The sequence below is a fragment of the Gekko japonicus genome, unplaced genomic scaffold (genome assembly GCF_001447785.1).
Source record: "Gekko japonicus isolate JY-2015 unplaced genomic scaffold, Gekko_japonicus_V1.1 scaffold318, whole genome shotgun sequence".
In the NCBI taxonomy this organism is placed as follows: Eukaryota; Metazoa; Chordata; class Lepidosauria; order Squamata; family Gekkonidae; genus Gekko; species Gekko japonicus.
This window is the reverse complement of record NW_015167541.1, coordinates 42,910-48,409: the sequence shown is the minus strand read 5'-3', so window position 1 is coordinate 48,409 and position 5,500 is coordinate 42,910.

Genomic DNA, 5,500 nt, shown 5'->3' with positions numbered 1-5,500 from the left:
AGTGGGGAATCAAACCTGGTTCTCCCAGATTAGAGAACATAAGAACATAAGAACATAAGAGATGCCAATGTTGGATCAGGCCAAAGGCCCATCCAGTCCAACACTCTGTATCCCACAGTGGCCAGAAATACCAGTGCCATCAGGAGGTCCACCAGTGGGGCCAGGACATTAGAAGCCCTCCCACTGTTGACCCCCCCCAAGCACCAAGATGACAGAGCATCACTTGCCCCAGAGTCCCTATCTATACCTTGTGGCTAATAGCCACTGATGGACCTCTGCTCCATATGCTTATCTAATTCCCTTTTGAAGCCGTCCATGCTTGTAGCTGCCACCACTTCCTGTGGCAGTGAATTCCAAGTGTTAATCACTCTTTGGGTGAAGAAGTACTTCCTTTTATCCGTTCTAACCCGACCGCTCAGCAATTTCATGGAGTGCCCACGGGTTCTTGTATTGTGAGAAAGGGAGAAAAGTACCTCTTTCTCTACCTGCTCTTTCCCATGCATAATCTTATAAACCTCAATCATGTCACCCCTCAGTCGTCGTTTCTCCAAGCTAAAGAGCCCTAAGCGCCTTAACCTTTCCTCATAGGGAAAGTGTTCCAACCCTTTTATCATTCGAGTTGCTCTTTTCTGCACTTTTTCCAAAGCTATAATATCCTTTTTAAGGTGTGGTGACCAGAATTGCACACAGTATTCCAGATGAGGTCGCACCATTGATTTATATAGCGGCATTATGATATTGGCTGATCTGTTTACAATACCCTTCCTAATAATCCCCAGCATAGCATTGGCCTTCTTTATTGCAGTCACACACTGTCTCGACATTTTCAGTGAGTTATCTACTACAACTCCAAGATCTCTCTCTTGATCAGTCTCTGCCAGTTCAGACCCCATCAACGTGTATTTATATTTAGGATTTTTGGCTCCAATGTGCATCACCTTGCACTTTGCCACATTGAACCCCATTTGCCATGTTGACGACCACTCGCCCATCTTTGACAGATCCCTTTGGAGTGCCTCACAATCCTCACTGGTTTTCACCACCCTGAACAACTTCGTATCATCTGCAAATTTAGCCACTTCACTGCTTACTCCCAACTCCAAATCATTAATGAACAAGTTAAAAAGCAGTGGACCAAGTACTGATCCCTGTGGTACCCCACTGCTTACCCCCCTCCACTGGGAGAGCTCCCCACTGGGAGAACTGCCCACTGCTTACCCCCCTCCACTGGGAGAACTGCTATGTAACTCAGAGGTCTGCTTGGGGAGTGGGGTGAGGGAAATTACCCCGCTGTGCCTCTTCCATCATCACTGCAGAAGCACTACTGGTGGAACGGGATTGGGGAGGGGGGAGATTTTGCCTGCTTTCCCTGCCTCAGTGCACTTTTCATCCATGCAGACCTCCCAGTTTTCGGCACTGACTGTAATGATTGGTTGTAATTTAAAGACCTATCAGCAACATAGAGCAATGGGTGTCAAACATACAGCCCACGGGCCAGAACCAGCCCATCCAGGGCGGTCCTGATGGCTGGCACACAGCAGGCACACAGAGGCCATTTCTAGGCATCAGAGTTTGTGAAGCAATTCCAGGGTCAGGTGTCAAAATACAGTTCCAGGGTTCAGGCACAGGGTAGGCAACACTCACAGCTTCAAGTCCGAAGGGAAATCCAAGAATAAGGATACGAAGGTACAGGCCAGAGACAAAGAAGTCAATCCAGAGCACAGACAGCAAAGTCAGTCATTAACAGACAAGTTGCTTCCACACAGCCACTCCCTTCTCTGCTGCTTTTAAGCACCACTCTGCTCAGCCGTGTGTACTGAGCCATGCACCTGCCAGCTGCCTCAGAACCTGCCCCTGTAAGCACTCATCCTCGCTGTTGCTAGGCTGCTACGTGGGCACTGTGCCTTCTGCTTTCAAGGTCTCTCATCTTCCTCCTGTGACATTCATGAGGCTTTGGTGAAGGGGGTGTGTGTAAACTGGCCAGCATCTGACTATCTGTTGCCAGCTGAGGGTCGGGGGCTGAGGGGCCAGTGCCCTGGTACCAGGCTGAGGCGTTGTGTCTGACCCCTCAGAGACTGCCTCCTCCTGTCTTGCTGATCGAGCACCCCCCTACAGATCCTCTTTCCCACAGGCTCGGATCGCTGCCTTAAGGGGGGACCCAGAAAAGTGCACGGACTGCCCAGGGGTGGGGACCCCCGACCCTTACTGCCATTCATACGCATGGCTCACCGAGTCTCCAAACAACATTACCCGAGTAGGAACGGTGGCACCAGCTGTGAGTTGGGGTCAGGTCCACTGGTTGCCTCCTCCTCAGAGGAGTTCAGTGTCTCTTTGCTCTGCTGAGCTTGCCCAGCATGACAGCCCCAAGGAAGAAGAAGACGAGGGAAGAAGGGAACAGGCACCGCCGGGGGTGGCCTCAGCCCGGCTGCTTGCTTGCTTTCCTCCCAGGAAGGATGCCCCCCAAGCCCCTCCTTCCCATGCTGGGGGCAGCCATCGCAGTTGACCAGGATGATAGCCAGCATGTAGTCCTTGCGCAGCATGGCCTCAGCGGGCAGGTGCAGCCAGCAAGCGAGTGAGGGCAACAGCAGGGAGGCTCTGCTACCCGAGGCTGGCGCCGGAATGTGGGGTGAGGCGGAGCCACGTGGGGAGGAGGGCGGAGCCAAGCAGGGGGCCCGCTGGAGGTCAGAGCAGCATGGAGTCCCTAGAGGAGTGTGCCTGGAAGCCAGTCTCCACCGCCACCGCTGCCACATGGGGTCATACCAGCATCACCTCAGTCTACCCTGTTTAGGCGGGGGAGGGGTGGGGTGGCAGGACAGCAGGGCGCTCCCTCTTAAGGGGCTGCTCTAGGCCGCTGCCTAAAAATTCTCTATGATGGGCCAGCCCTGCATGTGGTAGCCTCTATAGTCTCCCCGAGGTTGCTGTCTCCTACCTGCTGGCCATCCATCTATCGGCAACCAGCCATATCCATCTGTATTAATGGGTTGGAACTTTCACCAGTAACTATAACTACTGATTTTAAATATTTATATTGTGATTTTAAACCTGATTGTATTGCTGAAAGATTATGTGACCTGCCCTGAGCCCGCTCACAGGATGGCCGGGATACAAATACAATAAATAAATAAATTAAAAAATAGTGTCCCTGGAGGGAAAAAGCAAGATACGTCATCATTAACACTGCCAGAGGTCTCCTCTTACTGTCATTTTGTGAATAGCCCTTTAGCTGTCTTTTACGGTAATTCATGCTTCTTTAATCTTAATGGAGGCTGCATGCTCACTTGCCCCAGTACTTGGACTCACAGCTGCCTTGATTTCTTAAAGATGAGAATAAAAATTTCTCAAATACTATGTGCAGTGTTACACTCACGGCAATATCCTGAATAATTTGCAGACAGAAAGCCGAGGGCTGGGTTTGGCCATGGCTGTATAGAAATGACCCATGATAGTCAGTCCAAATAGCTTTGAAACCTAGAAGCAATAGTAGTGATTCTCTTTGTTGAAATATGTCTGCAAAGCATTACCACCCTTAGATAGTTTTACAGGAATAAAAGGTAATATTTTTGGCAATGGTGAAAGATGTGCTTTGAATTCTTTGCAATCTCTTGGAAAAGAGACATCCCACCTCCACCCCAGCTCTCCAGAAGACACTAAATACAATTCTGTAAGGAAAGGAAAGAAGTCTATAATGCTTTTTTTTTTGTAAATGAGCAAAAGGAAAAAGCCTGAGCCATCTGCTTTGATTTTTCCTTAACAAGCAACTGGAGCCATCAGTGTAGCTTAAAACCAAGGATCTAATACTATTTCTTGTTGTTGTTTCTGACCACAAATTTGTAGTGTTTCTTGGTCTCTTTTGTTCCTTAAATGAGGGTTTTAATTGAAATCTAAATTACAATCTAAATTAGATGGAAGAACTGCAACCTTGCTGTGTCTTGTAATTATATATGGTACAGCTGAAAAAGTTAAATCCAATTATACTCCCTTACTTTCTCTTTTTCTTCTGGACCCATTATACCCATTATAACCTGGGGTACCCATTATAAACTGAACTAAAGAGAAAGTTCTAATTGAATGTCTCAAATGTCATATATCTCTATAGAAGTTGCGAGAGAGAGAGAGAGAGAGAGAGAGAGAGAGAGAGAGAGAGAGGACTATTGTGGAGCAGCCAGGGTATGTTTCTAAATGGCACATATCCAATTCAGCTGAGCACGCATTTCATGGCAACACTCAGGATTTATAGAATCATAGAGTTGGAAGGGATCTCCAGGGTCATCTAGTCCAACCCCCTGCACAATACAGGAAATTCACAACTACCTCCCCCCATACCCTCAGTGACCCCTATGGTTCAGTGCTCTTCAACTGATATTCTTGAAGAGGCGGCATAATTATCAGAAGTGAGTGAAATAATCAGTTTTCTGATGTAGTAAAATCCTACTGAAAACACAGGTAACTCCAAACACTGGAATATCAGCCCTAGACATTAGTATCAGTTTATTTTTCTATAATCTGGGCACGACACTCCTGTCATAAATCTGCTATGGGTCTGTGTGTGCTTACGTGCATGTTGCACATTCATGTGCATGTAAAGTTTTTGTGTCGTCATTGTGCCACTACCCGAAGTTCAGAAATCCAGCCTCCCACACTACCAATGACTTGAGGAGCACTGGTAAAGGCTGCCTCTGAGCAAGTACAAAGGGCAGAGTTTCCCAACTATTCCAACTCTTCTCCTGTGCATGCATGTTTAGGTGTGCTTAACAGTGTTCCGTGCGCCTTGGTGTTTAGTCATGCCGGCCACATGACCACGGAAATGTCTTCGGACAGCGCTGGCTCTTCGGCTTTGAAACGGAGATGAGCACCGCAACCCTAGAGTCGGACTCGACTGGCTTTTGAGCAAGGGAACCTTTACCTTTACCTTTAAGAATGAGTGAGTGGTCTAATGCACACATGTAGGGATTGAATCACAGACCAATTTCACACTAGCCTTTGTCCCGGGCTTGCTCCTCCTTTCCCTCCACTTCTTCTGGTCAATTTCACACCATTTGTTCCGCAGCTGCCTTTTGACCCACAGCTTCCTCCGTTTTGCTCTGGCACAGCTCAGTCCTTGATTTCCAAGAAGTTTCCTGTTGCCGTGCGGAGAAAAAGTGGGAGGGGTGTTAGCCAAATTGTTTATTTACAGCAATTGGCAATTTATAAATGGGTCCTTGCCAACTATACCAAGGTCCTGTTCCCACCAAGGGTTACCAGAGAAGGATTTCGAGGCTGTTATGGTTAAAATAGATGTCTTTTACTTAAGAAAATAAATCTCATACAAACAATACTGATACACTCACACATTCAATCAAGTTCCTTAGAAATACAGTATTAAAATAAGCACAGTTGCATTAGCAGGTGGGGGTGATGATGGGCTATACTTATCTTCGGTTGTTCCAATGAAGAATGGAGGGGAAGAAATGGAAACTAAAAGGAGTTCACACACCACCAGAACCAGCCAGAACGTGTGGGT